Consider the following 18407-nt stretch of genomic DNA (forward strand, 5'->3'; position numbering starts at 1 on the left):
TCTGGCCAGGGTGCTGTGGCAGCATTTGCTGCTGAGAAGCCAGTTGCACTAGTTGCAATCTGATGAAGGAACTGCATTTTGGAATGTTCGCGAGATGTTGGTTGGGGCTGAGAGACTCAGGTGTATTCTGCAAGTCACCAGTTTAATACTGGTATACACAGTGTTGCAATTAGTGCTTGCAGTGCATGTGTTGGGGTTTAGGAGTTCTCCTTTTGTTTCTTTCTCTTTGAGAATTTTCTCCCATTTCTTGTTGCTAAGAGACAATAATCACTGAGTACTTAAGAGAGACACAAGAAGTTTCCCCAGGAAGGGTGCAGCTGGCTGCCCTCTTATCTGGGAGGTTTCTCGTGGAGGGGCAGAGATACCGGGAGAATTGGGCTGGGGAAAAGGGGTTGGGTACAGCTCCCACCTCTCTTTTGCTCTCGACTTTGGAGGAGGACAGTTGGAGCTGCTGCCTGGGTGGGAATTCGCTACCACCGCAGGAGCCCAGCCAGGTCCTCCTTCTTCTGCAGTGGGGTGAACTTTTGCTCATGAGAGCAACCACTGAACTGGGAGTTTATTAACACTCTACCTCACTAAAACAAAAGGACTTTCACCATCTGCTTAGGTGCCTCAAGGAAAAACCCTGGGCTCCCCGAGCCCCCTCCCTCTCTCTTGGGGCCGTGTTCAGGAGCCAGGTGGCCACTGCCCAGCCCCTGCCGTTTTCTCTGCCACTTCTCCGAGGTTTCTTTGCTGCACTGTAATTCACACCCCCTGCTTGCCCAGGCGCCCTGCAGTTCCAGCTACAGCTGCTGAGTTTCTGATACATCTCATCTACCACTCCGGGACTTTGCTCATCCCTGCCTTCCCAGCTTGCTACTCCGAGATCCCTGCTACAGCTCCTTTTGCTATCCAGAGGGGCCACTGGGATTGGCTGTCCCTGGGCGTTCATAGAAGAAGCCCCTTCTCCATCCCTTTCTGCTGGCTGCATCCACCATTGTCCACATGGAGAAAAGATGGCCGACTAGTGCTACAGCGCCCTCTGCAGCCATGAGGGAATCATCACACCTGCCCTGCCAGCACTCCTGCTGGCTGCAACCATAACTACACCAAAGAGCCTGCAGCTGAGAAGGCTGTTACTGGGTTTCTGGTTCTGTTTTTTGTTGCTGCCATAGTTGCTGCTGGTTTTTTTTGCCTTATTATACATACTAGTAAAGAACTGTTATTCCTTTTCCCATATCTTTGTCTGAAAACCCCTTAATTTTGAAGTTATAATAATAATTTGGAGGGAGGGGGTCATATTCTCCATTCCAAGGGTAGTTCCTGCCTTCCTTAGCAGACACCTGTTGTTCAAACAAGACAGCATGGAAGGGAAATAATCCTTGTTCCTTGGGCCCATGAGAACACAAAACTAGCTGTATCTAGTTTAAGCATGTGACCACTGTATTAACTTTCTTCTACTCACTGACCTTTAAGATGGGCAAATTTTTGAGGTTCTTTACTGAATTACACTGAATATTTGAGGCACCTTAGTTTATTACTTTTGGCACTGGATATTTTTTCTTAGTACAAAATATGCAAAGTCACACTGTTTGAAGAATTTTTACTTTATCAGCATTGGAAGATTCTTGAGGTTCATAAGGAGCCTCAGGAAGAAATTTGGTCATAACACCCCAACAGTCCACTGGATTCAAAATGAATCGTGACAGTTTTGAAGGGATATTTTCTGTAATTGGCCATTTGTCTACCGGTAAACCGACCAGACATGTTGAGAATGTCTTCTTTGGCCTTGAGTGAGTCAAGCAAATGGTGTCCAGACCTGACACATCAGCCAGAGTTTCCCAGACATTTTCCCTTGGTTGACTCATGGGCAAGGCCGTATTGCTTAAAGCAACCAGTGAGATGATGAGGCAGAACCATAATATCTGACCGAGCTTCATGCTCATCTCTTGCAAAAATCCCCAACCCTCCCTCACAAAACCCAGTCCGCAAATTTTGCGCGCAAGATGAAAAGATGACTGGTGTCTGTGACGTCAATCACAGTGTTGGCACTGGTTCACGTCTGCATGCTTGCTTCTCTGTTCACGGGGTCACCACCTGCTTGCTTCTGGACTCGATAGGGTTTCACGTGTTTTGCCGGAATCCACTTTGGTCCTGCACCCTTTGCCCCAGGTTATTAGTTGGAATGGGCCTTCAATCTGCCCTGTCTCTAGGTTTCTGATCAAAACTAAGGTATTTTCCCTTAGTTTCGCTTGGGTACTGTTCGAAAAATACCTGACGATTGGCAGAGTGGGTTCTGTGAAGGAGCTGTTCAAGAAGTTCAAAACACACAGAGCTTTGTTCAACCGCATTGGAGGCATGGCCTCCGCCCTTTTCTGTTTATCCAAAAGAGATTTCAAAGTGTGGTGTGTCCTCTCATTGATGGCCTGGCCCACAGGAGAATGAGGGATGCTGAAACTGACAAACACCCCAAATTTTAAGAGTGTGTCAAGGGTTTGTCCCCTGAAAGTTGGGCCATTGTCTGTTTTGACTTCTTGAGGAACACCCAATGATGCAAATGCCTGCAAAAAATGCTGACATGCATGATTTGCTGTTTCGCCTGTGCGCAGAGAGGCAAAGATGGCGCCTGAGATCGTCATTCAAAAAGCATACTAATTTGGATGCTGCCAATTTGCATTGTGCGCCTGGAGGTAATAATTCTGGGTCACTGGGGAACTGGCAGATGGTCCTGCTGATGGAATCTGATTGACGTTCCCCAATGGTTGCATTCCCACTGGGAACCCCTGTGGGGTTTCTGGGTGAGGCATCGCCATCACTTGTGTCATGGCGTGTTGGCGTTCTGCACTCTTCTTCAAGTTTCCTGTAAGGGGTAGAGGTCTTCTGTCTACATTTGTTTTGGAGTAACATTGATTTGCATGATGTTTTCCTCTTCTGCATCTTGGACAAAGGCCTTGCGCTTTCGTGCTTTTTGCTGGTTCTGAGCAGTTCTTTTTCATGTGTCCATATCTTCCACATTTGAAGCGTGGTCCTCCGGCAAATGCTGTTGCCATCACTTCTGTGGAACCGGCTTGTTGAAGAGCTGGGTGAAGTGCTTAGAGAGTTTTTGAGAATTCTTCATGCTGCTCTTGAAGAATTTTCCCAACCTGTTCCGTCCAAACGCCTGATTGAATTGCTGTGATGTGCTGAGGTGTGTCTACCTTGCTGCATGCCTCTGTCATCTCAGTCATGGTTGGTTGACCAGGCATGGCGCTAATTATACGTTTGCACTCCGCATTGGCATTTGCAAAAGCAAGACTTCGAAGCAAATGTGGCTTTGCCGCTTCATCACTCACTTGTCAGTCCACCGCTTGTGTGAGACAATCGACGAATGAAGTGAAAGGCTTGGAGAGACCTTGCTTTACTTCTGTGTAAATACCTTCTGGAATTCCAATTGGTTGAATCTGCAAAATTGCCCTTTGGGCTGCCTCTCTGATGTCTGCCATCACACCTCGGGGCAATTCCGCTGACTGGTCTTCAGGTTTATCATGAAGTTCATCTCCTGCCAATTAAGCCAATGTGAGATCTGCATGTGGCCCTCCTGCATATCTGTTTCTCAGTTGAGTGAGAGCCCTTTGCCATCTCACATCCCACAGCAGGAGTTGTGAATCTGTAAAAATTGTTGAGGCAATGTACCTACAGTCGAAAGACACCAAGTCATAATTGTTGAAGATGCCTCTCAAAAGCTGCTTGAAATATGGTGAACCAAGTTCTTCTTTTCTTATGGCTTCTAATAAGTCTTTCAAGACCTGATGGTCCAAAAGTTCCCATCTGCAGTTTTCATTTCTTCTTCTGGACCTCACTGGCATTGCAGTGCTGTCTGTATCTAGTATATCATAGTCTCTTTCTTGCAGTGCCATCCTTCTGACATTTGCCCAATTAGTGAATGATGCATCTTGCAGAATATTTCTGGGAATTGAAACCAAATCCATACCTGTATCCGGTGGATTTGTAATTCACCTGGATGCACCTTCTTCTGCTCTGAAGGGTGCATTCATCCCAGGCACCCATCCCCCTTCTGTTTGAGGGGAGGTAAAAGGGGCTGTTGGCCGTGGCTGTTGGGGAACTGAAGAGGCAATAGTTGAATCTGCACTCTGTGCTGACAATGAAGAGGGTGGAAGAGAGCGTGCATGGTATTGCTGTGATTGGAATTGATGAGCACATTCCTGAAGCTGGAGAAAAAGCTGCGTTACAAAGTCTTTAGAAAATGAAAATAATCGTGGGCGGATCAAGGAACTGGATTGTCATCCTGAAAGCCAAGTGTTTGGAGCAGGCATGTAAAAGGCTGAAGTGCCTGATGAAGTCTAAAAGCCAGGTGGGTCTTCAGATGACATAGGAATGCCTTGTCCTGCTGTGATGGATATAACATTTTCGCTGCTAACATCCTGGGCTTCAGGGAGTTGTTGTTCTGGATCATCCCTGGATTGGGCGCTGTTCTCCTGCTCAGCGTGTGCTATGTCTTGGTCAGACAGTCCCCATTTACCTGGGAATATGACTATTGTGTCTTGGTCTTCTTCTGAAAGGGCTTGGATTGACAGGGGGCGAGGCGGAGGGTCCTTCATTACAATAATCTTGCAACTCTTTTGGAGTTGTTGTAATGCTTGTTGTAATTTTGCTGTTGTCCCACAAGGTGGTGCTGTCGTCCCACAGAGCAGCCGTGAGACGCTTTTTGCAGCGACAGCGGCAGAGGCTGCCACGGCCTGGGATGTTTTGAAAGCCTCCGCTTGGCGGGGACGGGATGGGGCAGGACTTACCTCCTCGGGAGATGATGGCTCGCCGAGCTCGGCGATGCTTGACCGCATTGGCCGCTGGTGAGGCACGGCCGCAGCTGCAGTGGAGGAAGGGGGGGCAGCTGCGGCTCCGGTGGAGGAGGGAGGGGCAGCGGGTTGGCTTAGGGGTGCGCAGGGAGTATGCGCCGTCCCTCGCACGGACTGAGCCTGTGCGGACCGTTGGGATGCGTGGGTGGTGACGTCGACCCATTTGCCGTGGGTCCTGCCCTTTGTGCCGCGGTCTGGGCCTCAGGGGTGGGCGAGGGTGGGACATGGATGATGTCAGCCGGCCCCGAGACAGCTCTTACCGAGTGAAGGGGCTGGGCGGGCCCTTTTGACGTCATTTTCAGAGTCTGGGGCTGTAGGTGGCCCGCCAAAAACGGGAGGCGTTGCCACCGAAGCCTCGGGTGCCTGAGACGCCACCAAGGATGGGGACCGGTGGGGAACAGGGCAGCTCCTCAAACCCCCCCTCTTCCACCTCAGGAACATGCGCAGGTGTAAGGATTTCGAAAACCGACCTGTCATCTTCCTCCTCATCACCAAGAAGTAGCTTAAACTTGGGAACTGGTTCCCTCTCGGGGTCTGCTTGAGCCGCAGTCTCCCGATGATCCTCCTCTCCCTCTGAGTCCCCCTCTGCCTCCCCCTTCTCGGGCAAATCCCCTTGCTCTTGCTCCTCAAAGGGAGTGTCTTCTTCTGGGATCTAGGGGGGCACGCGGGGGGTCACGAGCTTCAGGGGACATTTCCAGGGATCCAGGTGGGAGGGGCAGCGGGCTCCTGCCCTTCTGCCCCTGGGGAAAAGCCCTCAATCGCTTGGGGAGTCTGTAAGGGTGAGTGTGCAGCAGATTCTGGATATTTTGCATCGTATGTAGATTCGTAAAGAACTCGACAAGCAGACAAAAGCACCCCTGCCTTGGGGTCCTGCAAGGTGGCACAATCATATAACTTCGAATTAGCATCCTCCCATAGACAGGGATCAAATAAATCTTTCTCTGTGAGAGCTGGGTAGGTTTTCCTTGCCGACAGCAGCAGGGATTCAGACTCCTTTTTGGGGACTTTAACTGGGTGCTGCTTTACTAAGATTTCTAATTTCTGGAAAGTGTCTGCCTCTTTTTTCAAGAGATTCCCTCCCATCCTGCTCCCTGTGAGAGCTTACTGAAGCCGTTGTCACCGGCTACCGGTGCCGAGATCCGACCTGCAGCTGATGCAGCTGACGGGAACCCGATCCTCTGGCCTTGAGATGTCAGGATGTCCGATAGCAGAGTTTTTTCACCTCCGGAGGAATTTGCTGGCTTCTGGGTCTGCTCCACAGGACTCTTGGCAGGATCTCCTCGTAGTTGAGTCACACTGACACATGGGGCACCAGTTATGGGGGTTTGCCCCTCTCGTTGGTCCCCACAAGGGGCTCCCCTGATGGGGGAAACCCTCCTGTAGAAGTTCTGTGCCAGGAAAGAGAATGCACGGGACTTTTTCGGTCTTCAGCTTGTTGCTTATTGTTATCAAAACTTCAGCACGCTGTCTACACTAGACTTTGCATGCAGGAAAAGCACCGCAAAATGGCTACAAGATGTACAGTTTCAAGGTCTTTTAAAGCTGTTTCATCCAATTAACTCTTAAAACATGCTTTATTTCTACTTTTCTACCAATAACTCATCCGTTGTCTGTCCACGTAACCTAAGACTGCGGCTTTCCTTGACCAATCACCCTGTGCCACCAACTCTGCAGAAAATGGAGTAGATGAAGAAGAAGAAGAAGCCTGAGACAGCGCCCAAAATCCTCAATCTTGCTTCCTATCTACGTCCATACAAAAAAATCCCCAAACCTAAATCTCTCACCCAGTGACAAACTACACTATTCTCTATTATCTGTTTCACACTCTGGTAGACTCTAGTCTATCTCAAAGTCTTGGAAGCTTTCTCCATGGGCGAAGGTGAAAGTCAGTGCTTCTCTGGAGGCCAGGACTCCTCAGAGCAGACAGAGAAACATTCCCTGTGCCCTGGGATCCAACACTGTAAAATATGTTTATTGAAAACATGGTCAAATGTTGCCTATCCATTAGAAATAAATTCTCTTTTATGACACATTTCCCTTTCAATATTATCCCTTGCTAAATTCCCCAAGCTTCTCCCAGCTTCTTCCTCTTCTGAAGAATTGAACCTCTGTTCAGACAAACATCTCCTAATTTTTTAGTTTCATTTAAGCATATTCATCATTGATTAGTGTCCTGGGGTGACTTTATGATGTTGAATTGTATCCCATTTTGTCTGTTTAGCCCATAAATAAGTTTTTCACCTTTAAGACTGGTTCCGAGAGTGAAGGGGGGGAGAGAAGAAGCATGGAGTTTGTTATCAGAAACTATGCTTGCTCCCCCACATCCTTCTTGTGGACAGTGTTGTCTGCAGCATGGATAGACAGTGGGACACAGCTCTCCTTTATTTTTTTTTAGTTAGTTTTTAGCTAGCTGAGGCAGAGAAGTTCCCTGTACTGTGTTTTTTTTTTCCCTTGGAACTGTTTAAACCTGCTCTGGACTGAAAACCCAGAAGAGCTACGGCAGCTTGCATCTGTGGCCCACCAGGCCTGGCCTGGGCCGCAGCATTTCCAGCACCGGAGGTACTGGTAACAGACTGAGTGAGCCGAGCTACAACCCAAGAAAAGGACTTATTGAGTTTGTCATCTCTTCAAAGTGACGAGAGGTTTTGTTGTTAAATTTTGTTCATTTTTTGTCCTGCTGAATGCTTTGCCTGTTAAATAAACAGGGTTTTTTCCACTTTTCTCCAAAGAAATCTTTTTCTGAACCACTTGGGGGAGGGGCTACTTGAATTTGCTTTCTAGAAGAACCCCTTTGGAGGTTTTGGAGGTTTTCTCCCAAATTTGCCCTAAACCAGGACAAATGCATTTTTGGCACCCAATGTGCGGCTTGACAAAGTGAAAAAAAACCAGTACTGACTGCATTTTAGTTGTACTTACTCTCTATTGGGATAAAGCAGTCAGTAGCTACATTGCTTGAATTCATAATGTCTTTTGGGGTGGAGGCCTTCATGTGTTTCTGGTCCCTAGGCTTTTTTGAGGTTTTAATACTTTTCTCGTCCCTAGGCTTCTTTTCTTATCCGGGGATAGATGCAAGAGATGCTTCATCTTTATCATGGCTTAATTGCAAAGCGGTATTGTGGAAAATGAAAATTGAATATTCTGTATAATTGAAATGTCAGCAGTTGAATACAAGGCAAATGTAGTACATGCTAAATCACTGAAAAACTGGAATAAAGAAATATTAATTGCAGTAAGGCTAAGGACCATCATCTGAATAAACAGGATTTTCTTTCTCTATATTAGCTCATTTATTAAAGAGAGAAAAGATATCCTCTTAAAGATGTTTAATCCTAGAATCATCATAGAATCATGGAATGGTTTGAGTTGAAAGGGACCTTAAAGATTGTCTCATTCCAAACCCCTGCCATGGGCAGGAACACCTTCCAACTGACCAGGTTGCTCAGGACCCCATCCAACTTGGCCTTGAACACTTCCTAGGATGGGTCATCCACAACCTTTCTGGGCAACCTGTTCCAGTGCCTCACCACTCTTACAGGAAAGAATTTCTTCCTAATATCTAATCTAAATCTATCCTCTTTCAGTTAAATCCATGCCTCCTCATCTTACCACAAAATGCCCTTATAAAAAGTCCCTCTCCAGCTCTCTTGTAGGTCCTCTTCAAGTATTGAAAGGTTGCAATTAAGTCTCCCCAGAGCTGCCTCTTCTCCAGCCCCAATTATTTCAGTCTCTCCTCATAGGAGAGGTGCTTCATCCCTCTAATCATCTTCATGGCCCTCCTCTGGCCTCACTTCAACAGGTCTATGTACTTCCTGTACTGGGGACCCTGTAGCTGGATGCAGTATGCCAGGTGTGGTCTCATGATAGCGGAGTAGAGGGGCAGAATCTCCTCCCTTGCCCTTCTGCCCACATTGCTTTTGGTGCAGCTCAGGATACAATTGGCTTTCTGGGCTGCCAGCCCACACTGACAGCTCATGTTCAGCCTCTCATCCACCAGCACCCCCAAGTCCTTCTTGGCAGGGCTGCCCTCAATCCCTCCATCCGTGACCCTGTATTGATATTGGGGGTTGCCCTAACCCAGGTACAGGATTTTGCACTTGGTCTTGTTAAATCTCATGAGATTCCCATGGGCCCACTTCTTGAGCTTGTCCATGTCCCTCTGGATGGCATCCTATCCTTCAGCAATGTCAACTGCACCCTCATCTTGGTGTCATCTGCAAACTTGCTGAGGGTGCACTTGATCCCTTTCTCTATGTCATTAATGAAGACATTGAATAGCACTTGGTCCCAATACAGACCCCGTGAGGGACACCACTTACCCCCGGTGCCCATTGTGACTCTGAACTGTTGACCACTACCCTGTGGATGCAACCATCCAACCAATTCCTTATCCACCAAACAGTCCACCCATGGAATCCTTCTTTCTCCAATTTAGAGACAAGGATATGGGGGACCATGTCAAAATCTTCACAGAAGTCTAGATAAAGGAGATCTGTAGCTCTTTCCTTTTCCAGTGATGTAGTTACTCCATTGCAGAAGGCCACTGGGTTGGACAGACAGGACTTCCCCTTGCTGAAGCCATGCCAATTGTCCTGAATCACCTCCTTGTCCTCCACGTGCCTTAGCAGAGCTTCTACGAAAATCAGTGGCATGATCTTCCTAGGCAAAGAGGTGAGGCTGACAGGCTAGTAGTTTCCAGAGTCTTCCTTTCTACCCTTTTTAAAGATGGGCACAATTCCTTTTTTCCTGTCACCTAGGACTTCACCTGACTGCCATGATTTTTAGAATATGTCTTAGGTTGGAAATGCAAGATGTGGCTGGGGGTGTGTATTCTAGTGCCATCTGTTAGAGGTGGGGCAGTTATCTTCTGTTAATTGAGCAGTTTTCTTTATCTCTTCCACAACCAATCCTCCCTCTGGGGAGATATCTTCTGTTAATGGGCCATTGAATCTCAATGCATGACTAATAAAATTACATCATGCCATTGTGAGATGGTCCTCCCAAGGGGAGGAGCCAAGCAATCCTACCTGGATATAATCTGAGGTTTGGAACACAACAGCCAACTTTCTCCCACTGAATTCCAAGAGGAGCAACTTTCTTCTTCACTGGATTCCCAGAGGAAAGCCAGGCCCATCTACACCACCAATGGACCTTCAGAGGAAAACTACACCTTTCTACAGGATCGCTTCTTCAACACAACCACATCTGTCACCCCAGGAAGACTGCAGCCACCATTTAATCAGACTGCTACCAACACCCTGACCAACAGGGTGTCATGTCGTATTCTGACTCTGTCAGTGGTTTTTTTTTGCTGATACTATTGCATTTGTATTGTTAATTTTCCTAGTAAAGAACTGTTATTCCTATTCCCATATCTTTGCCTGAGAACCCCTTAATTTCAAAATTATAATAATTTGGAGGGAGTGGTTTTACATTTTCCATTTCAGGGGAGGCTCGTGCCTTCCTTAACAGACACCTGTTTTTTCAAACCAAGACAAATATAATGTAGCTTGACAACTACATCAGCTAATTCCCTCAGGACTCTGATTCATCACATCAGGTCCCATAGACTTATGTTCAGTCAGGTTCCTCAGGTGGTCATGAACCGGATTTTTACTTACTGCTGCTGAGGCTGGAAATGTGGGATAGGAAGCTTACAAAGACACTTCATAATGCATATGGAAAAAGGAATCAAGGTATAATGCTCCAAGTTGTGTCCTGCCCCTCCTAAACCACTCAGCTAGCCAGGCACCCCTGATAGGTTGTTACTCTATCTATTAAGTCCAAAAGATGTTGAATGTCATCATCCATACTAGGTGATTCAGCAGTTATGTTAAAGCAACACATGCCTTCAAACTCAGAACAGCATTTCTGATGTTGAAGAAGGAGGTTGTTTATCAGTAATCAATGTTGTAAGGTTCCTCAGTGTACTGCAGTTACTTCCAAGTTTAAGGCAACAAGTGCCTTGGATGTCCAATTTAATCCTGCATAAGAGCACACACCAGGTGTTCTTTATTTGCTTCTTGAAAAGAGTAAATAAGTTAGTCACAGTAAAAACCAAGCACACACGAGTATTTACATATTGATCTTGCAGAAATGTATCGAAGGTATGTGCTTGTAGTGATGCCTTGAGAGGCTACCTAGAACAGACGCTAGACAGTGCTAAAGGAATAAAGTAGGTATTTATTAAAAGGTCTTCAAAAGATACACCTTGGGCAGTATAAGAGCCCAGCCATAGCTCTACCCAAGATGGACCAAGATGAACAACTGGTCACAAGTTTTCACACTTTTATAAGTTTTGGTCCATTTACATATTGGGGTTGACTGTCCAATTACAGCTTCAGGTTATGAAGTCCCATCCTCCCAGATTGCTCTCCTCAATTCGTTGTTGTTTATACTATTTGGGCCTGAAGCTGAGACCATGTCCTTGGTTCTCAGGCTGGAAAAGGATTGTTTTGTCTAACTAAACTGAAGAGAATTTGAAACACTTTATATGAAGTTCAGAGTTATATACTAATGCAGTACAGAATCTGGAAAATGTGAAACCTAAACCTTAAGGCATCATTCCCTCCCTTTAGAAGCTTGACAAGTCCTCTACCTTGTTGAGTCTCTGTTCTAAATATCTACTAATAATAGTGTCTTGGTTTGAAAAAGACAGGTGTCTGCGAAGAAAGGCACGAGCCTTCCATGAAATGGAAAATGTAAACCCTCTCCCTCCAAGTTATTATAATTTTGAAACTAAGAGGGTGTCAGGCAAAGATATGGGAATAGGAATAACAGTTCTTTACTAGGAAAATTAACAATACAAATGCAATAGTATAAAAAAAAAAACCAAAAAACAAACACACAGAGTCAGAATACGACATGACACCCTGTTGGTCAGGGTGTGGGTAGCAGTCTGATTAAATGGTGGCTGCAGTCCTCCTGGAGTGACAGATGTGTTTCTGTTGAAGCAGTGATCCTGCAGAAGGGTGTAGTTTCCCTCTGAAATCCAGTGGTGGTGTAGATAGGCCTGGCCTTTCTCTGAGAATCCAGTGGAGAAGAAAGCTGCTCCTCTTGGAATCCAGTGGGGAAAGGCTCCTTCTGATGTTCCAAACCTCAGATTATATCCAGGTAGGAATGCTTGGATCCTCCCCCTGGGCAGAGCATCTCACAATGGGATGATGTAATTTTTCATCAGTCATGCAGTGAGACTCAATGGCACATTAACAGAAGCTACCTCCCCAGAGGGAGGATTGGTTGTGGAAGAGATAAAGTAAACTTCCCAATTAACAGAAGATAACTGCCCCACCTCTAACAGATGGCAAATAGAATACACATATATCTAACAACCCAGGACAAATAGGTATTTAATAATTGACACATATCTAACAGCAGTAAATATCTAAGAATAATCAATAACTAACAGCAGCAATGTTTTGCACAGCTGTCATGCCAAGAAGAATAATGATTATTAGGAACACTTCTTTACGTAGAGAAGAAGAATAATTTAAAACATGTTTTCGTCTGCATCAGTCTCTTTTTTTTCAGTTGTTTCAGGATCAGAAGACTTCTGAACTCTGGAGTAGTGAATTCAGGGTCCTTTCCAGCAACTTTGACTGAAGTGAGGGTAGTCAGCAGGACTTGTGTCCTGGTTATGGGCAAATTTGGGAGAGAACCACCAAAGGGGTTCCTCTAGAAGGCAGATTCAATTGGCCCCTCCCCCCAACCGGTTCAGGAAAAAATACTTCCTTAGAGAAAAGTGGAAAAAACTGTTTATTAAACAAGAAAACCTAAACAATATTAAGCAATGAGACTTCTTGCTGCTCCAAAAAAGGGACAAACTCAGAAGAATTCCTCCCCCCACCACCCCTCCAGGCTGCAGCTCGGCTCACTCAGTCTCTTATCAGTTCCTCCGATGCTGGAAATGCCCAGGCCCGGCCCACTGGGCCACAGGTGGGAGCTGCTGGTGCTCTTCTTGGTGTTCAGTCCAGAGCAGGTTTGAGCAGGTCCAAAGAAAAGGAAAAGCCACAGTCCAGGGAACTTCTTCGCCTCAGCTAGCTAAAACTAACTAAAAAGCAAAGGAGATCTCTGTCTCGCTGTTTGTCTGTCCGCAGACAACACAGTCCAGGAGAAGGAATGTGGAGGAGTTAGTGCAGTTTCTGGAAACAAACTCCGCACTTCTCCCCCCCCCCCCCCACTCCTGGAACAAGTCTTAAAGGTGCAAAACTTATTATTCAGCATAAACAGAACAGACGATTGGGGATAAAAGCATCATACAGTCAACCTAGAACAACATGGAATGGTTCTCTCCACTTGGCTTGTAGAGGATCACTGTCCTATTATGTTTAAATATCCACATGTTCTGTGGGGTCGGTAGTCAGAGACAGGGACAACACACGCACACCAAAGCTCCATGCGACAAACAACGTGTTTTATTGTTGACAGCTTTCTTTTATACGGAGTTCAAAACTCCCATGTCTCAACTGCTCATTGGTCTGATTCCCACACAGCCCAGCTCCTGATCAGTGCGATGTCTGCAGCCCAGGATGGAATGTAATTGGGTGAAGTCCCTGTAGGGATTTAAATGCAACCTATCCCTGCCTCATCTGAGGACCTGTTTTGCCTCTAGGCTGGCCGAGGTTGAAGGTCTGATTCATTTGGCAGCTACAAGCTAGCTGCAAATCGTGACAGAGCACCCTTTTCGGTTACATTAAAAAAATGTAAAAGTGTTCTTTCTTAGCTTTCTCAGTTAGCGATGTTTTTTTATGTGTTACTGGAGCTGCAGCACTCACGTCTCACAGCTATAAGTTGAGAACTCAGGCTAGCATGTCAGGCTATTTGCTTAGAATTTACAAAATTACAACTGAACACTAAAATCAAGAAACTATGTAACCCTTAAACCAATTAACCCTTAGGACTGTTAGAGAAAAACCCAACTACTAGAAAAACAATCTGTAAATAGAAGAACCAGTTTGTTAACAAATAGTCTTTTTTTGTTGTGAACAGAACATGAGAACACTCAAGACCTTTGAGAGGGGTGTAGGTCTACCCCTCTTTTCCCCTTTCTTTGTTTTAACAACCGCAACAGGAACAAAACATGTACCTTTGAACAAAATCAATAAGGCGAATCTTACAATTGCCTATATGCTTTACCATCACTCAGGGTCTGCCACCACTGAGGGGCGTCTTTCTCACAATGAGGACTCGGAGGGCTTCTTCCAGACGAAGCCTCCACGTTTATTTCAAAGGAAAAGGGTTCAGCTTTTGCAAAGCCAATTTAGCTAGTACAGAAACACTTGGTTTTGATAACTTTCCTTGCCAGTCAAGGCCATAGCCTGGCTGGCCAGGGCTATGACCAAGACTGGGAAGGCCTGATGGAACACCCCTCTCACTAGGTAAGGGCACAGCTTGGCTGGATCTGAGACCTAGACTGGATGGGCTTTCCCATCATATCTCCAAAAGAAATCCTTTTGTGATAACCCATAGAACAGATGATTCTGCTATTTACCCGTAGCTAAACAATCAGTGATGCTATAAAGAACCTATAAACAGGTATAACTACATATACACATAAACAAATCTCTTGAAAGCACCATTTACCCTCCTGTTACAAATAAACCAATTTAGAACTATATACACAGATAGTCTGTAGTACTACAGAATACAGATAATAAAAGTGAATCACTTTGACATTTGACACCTAAGGACACTTATGAAGTTGTCTCTTGAGGTCAGAGGGAACCTAAGTTATTTATTTTAGATTTTGAAATCCCACAACTGAAATAGTAAGATTTTTGGGAAAGGAAAAAAGATTAAATATGATGCTTGCAGAGTGCACAAAACCAACACCAATAAGCATTCTACCACAAACCTTAGGACATATTCTTTAGTGATTACAACAGACTTAATTAACACAGACATGCCATATGAATCAGTTTCAACCCTAGCATATGCAAATCCTGCAGTCTTCCCTGTTGAGGAAGGGGCTATTAAACTAGCCTAATCCTTTCCTTCACTTAACATCAATTTCTTAGAGTCTGTAGGGTATGAGAACCTTGGTAGAGTTAAAGCAGTAGCAAGCGGGGCAGCTGTGGGGCTCTGCTGAGGTATGTGGGGTAGGAACTCAGCACTGCCTTTGTTGGTACTGCTTTGGCTGGTGCTGTTAAATTTTTTATTTTGTTTCTTCACTGCTCACACACTGGGAGTTGTTGACTTCCCACTGGGCTTGGTGAGAGGGTGGCCTGCTCTTATCTGCCGAGTGATGGCTGTGCCAAGCAACCAGCACCATGGTTTTGGGCAGGCTTGTTTGCTACTATTCGCATGGCACAACACCCTTGCATTCTTTCTCCCACCGCTGTTTTCTCGGTGAGCCCCTCACAGGGGCTTTTCCCACACTCTGGGAAACTTACAGTTGATATTCAGAGATGTAGAAAGGATCGAAGAGGCTGCGACGGTGGCAGGATCTGGCAGTGCTGTCAGCAACAAAGCAGCTGTGGAGTTCTCATGGTGTTCCGCAGGGGGATGATGGCTTTGGCTTCCTCTGCTGGTATCCCTTGAGTCCCTTGCCGGCATATATTCTAGGGAAGGCTGTAGCTCTGGCAGAGGTGGTGCTGTGGGGATAGTAGCCCCGCTTCCGGGTTTGACATCTGCAGGAGCTCCTGGTGATGTAATTCCCTGACCCGCCCATGGAGGCAGGGTCAGGGGGGCCACGTCCACTAGAGGCACGGCTATATTCTACAGAGGTTGGCTTGGGGACGGGGCCCTGCCCCCTGACATAGGCTGGATCTTGCATGCAGGCATGCCCCCCAACAGAGACGTGGTCAAGCTCCATGGAGTTGTAGGTTTATCTTTGGGGTCGAGCCACCTGGCCTCAGGAGGAGGCAGTCCTGGCACGCGTGTGATTCCAACATGGAGGCACAGGGCGATGCTGGAGTGGCCGCTATGTGGTCTGGCACTGCGGAGCGGGGCGGCATAGTGTATCCCCCTAAGGCGGCAGTATCACGGCTCGATCGGGGATAGCAGCCTCGTACAGCTGCGTGGGGGTCTGGCGACACTCAAAAGGTCTGCGGCACTGCCACAGGGCATCTCAGCCTGGTGCAACGCCTCTGTATAGGCACGGAGCATCTTGGCACCGCCAGAGCTGCACAGTTCTCTGGGGCCATGGCAGTCGCTGTGACTCCACATGGCTTGATTGCGTAATTTGTTTTATTGCCTCTCTGGGCATTGTCGGTAGCCGTGGCATGGGCAGCCCGTGGATTTTCTCCGTGTGCTGGACCCCCGCCACTTTCCAGGGCTCTGCCACCGGCTGGGGTACTGCCACTGCACGCCAAGGTATTGGCTTCACATGGGGGGCTGCTCTTCTCGGCACCCCTGCATGTCTGGGCTGTTGCATAATCTTTCACATGGCATCTGTTCAGCGCCTCACGGTGTGGCATGGATGCTTTTCCTGTCACCCAGTCCTTGCCACGCATCTCGGTTTTTACCCGTATTATTAAATTCAATATCAGTTTCCAAGGTCTTAGGATTATAACTGCATTTTTGTCGCCTTTGTAAGCTGCATCCATTATACATTTACCAGTCTGTGTCCATGTATGTATATTTAATGCATTCTCTTAGGTAGGTTACAATCCCCGAGTTTTAGTCCATATTATTGAATCTAATAAATTCCCTTTTTCAAAATCTATGTCCCATTTCCTTAGAAAATAGGTTCATACTTGCATTGATGAATGTTTCTTCATGGAGACGGATCCTCCATGATTTCCAGCGGAGTTTTTCTTCTATTTAAAAGGGGCATATACAAAGGAAATCCATATCTTTTAGCAGCTTTCCGCCACAAAACAGCTCTGGTCGCTGTGTAATTTGGGCTGCTCTGTGAAATGAACAGGGCTAATGCCTTTATTAATGTCCATCTCTTTATTAAAAAGATCAGCTGGGCAGGGGGCCCAACACGGAGCTCACCCCCGCTGTTGTAGCCGTCTCCTCTCCTTCCCTTGTGGCAACCCCTGGAGGTTGTGTCTTTCCACCTCCGCTTCCCACAGCCTAGTCTAGTCTAGTTTTTTTTAGGTGATGGTGACGGGCAAAAGTTTATTAGGGGCTGTATTTCCCTCTTCCTCAGCTAGGGCATTTGTCTAGCCCCCTCTACTGTGTTTAGTTCTTTATTTAGGGGTGTCTTTATCCCCTAAAAACATTCCCATGATCCCAAGGGGTTTTTTTTTTTGCATTTTAGTCCCAGAATGGCAGCATGGGGGAGGTGGGAGGCCGGTTATCTCCAGGTAATTTAGAGAAAACAAACAGAGCAATTAGCTAATTAACATTTCAATATCGGTACTCAGCTAGAGTTAGTAGTTGTTTCAGCGTTGCCATGGGAACTAGGAAGGCCCTGCCCGGGAGTATCAGAAACTTTGTTCATTACAAATCCCTCCTCTATTTATTTGATCGGGCTTAAGCCCGCATCAATTTACAGCCTTTGGCTTTTGAGGATTAACTTCTTTTGGCATTTGTATGTTTTTGCTTATGTCTGATGGTAATTCTCCCACTCTTTAGAAACTAAGTAAAACTTAATAATATTCTAATTAGAAATTTTTCAGTTAACTCCTTTGGCTAAAGGACACTTATTCTTATTAAACAATTACAAAGTACTTAAACCTTTACTATGGCACTTTAACTCAGAAACAGCTATTAACACCTTACTGCATATCAGCCTCTAGCAAGTCTTTTTAAAGTTAATTTTAAGTCCTCTGGTCTATTAATTACTGTCCATGCACAAGAGGAGGCAGGTGATACCGTTGGGTCTGGTCTGGCATCCAGGGGTGGCACTGGTCCTTTGATTCTTGTGACATGGGTCCAGCCTTTTTCTTGGGTTTGCACCGCAGTGTGTGTGGTGAGTAGTACCTGGAAAGGTCCTTCGAATTTGGGGGTTGATGGATTAGTGGTGTTCCAGGACTTTATCAACACCCAATCCCCAGGACTGATGTTGTGAGCATTGGTGTCCTGAGGGGAAGTTTGGGGGAGGTACCCCTTGTTTCTGAGGCCTTCTAGGGATTTTCCTATGACCTCTAAATATTTCTGAGTTGCTGCCTCCCAGATAATCTGCTGTACTGAAAGGGGTGATAAAAAAAGGGAGTCTAAACATCCTTTCATAGGGAGAGACCCCTATGTTGGACTGAGGTCTTGTTCTGATGCGCAAGAGAGCGAGAGGTAAACAGCTGAGCCAATTCATCTTTGTCTCTTCAATTAATTTGGTTATCACATTTTTAAGAGTTCTATTCATCCTTTCCACTCTTCCAGATCTTTGAGGATGCCATGGGGTGTGCAATCTCCACCTTATCCCCAGGGCTTTTGTTACTTGATGTAAAGTTTGAGTGACAAAATGTGGGCCTCAGTCAATGTTATTGACTAGCCCGTATCGAGGTATGATGTTTTCTAAGATTATTCTTGTCCCTTCCTGCACGGCTTCCTATTTGGTTGGGAAAGCTTCCACCCACTGAGAGAGATGATCAACGATCACTAGTAAATGTTTGTACATTAATTTTCCCTTGCAGGGTCAACTTTTGGGCTTCTTTTAGCAGGATAGCTGCAGCTGCAATTACTTGCAGG

At 46.2% G+C, this 18407-nt stretch overlaps 1 protein-coding gene and 1 long non-coding RNA gene across 2 annotated transcripts in view; one reads left to right on the forward strand and one right to left on the reverse strand.

Moving 5' to 3' along the window:
• LOC137464283 (uncharacterized) overlaps positions 1-12388 on the reverse strand; it is a 335322-nt gene extending 322934 nt beyond the window's left edge. Inside the window, exon 1 of the long non-coding RNA XR_010994148.1 lies at positions 11701-12388. This is a non-coding gene — a long non-coding RNA (uncharacterized lncRNA). The remainder of the gene's footprint in view (positions 1-11700) is intronic.
• Positions 1-18407, forward strand: part of LOC137464280 (Golgi phosphoprotein 3) — a 118660-nt gene that overhangs the window by 35125 nt on the left and 65128 nt on the right. The gene's annotated exons all lie outside the window — the stretch shown is intronic.

The sequence above is a fragment of the Anomalospiza imberbis genome, chromosome W, assembly GCF_031753505.1.
Source record: "Anomalospiza imberbis isolate Cuckoo-Finch-1a 21T00152 chromosome W, ASM3175350v1, whole genome shotgun sequence".
In the NCBI taxonomy this organism is placed as follows: domain Eukaryota; kingdom Metazoa; phylum Chordata; class Aves; order Passeriformes; family Viduidae; genus Anomalospiza; species Anomalospiza imberbis.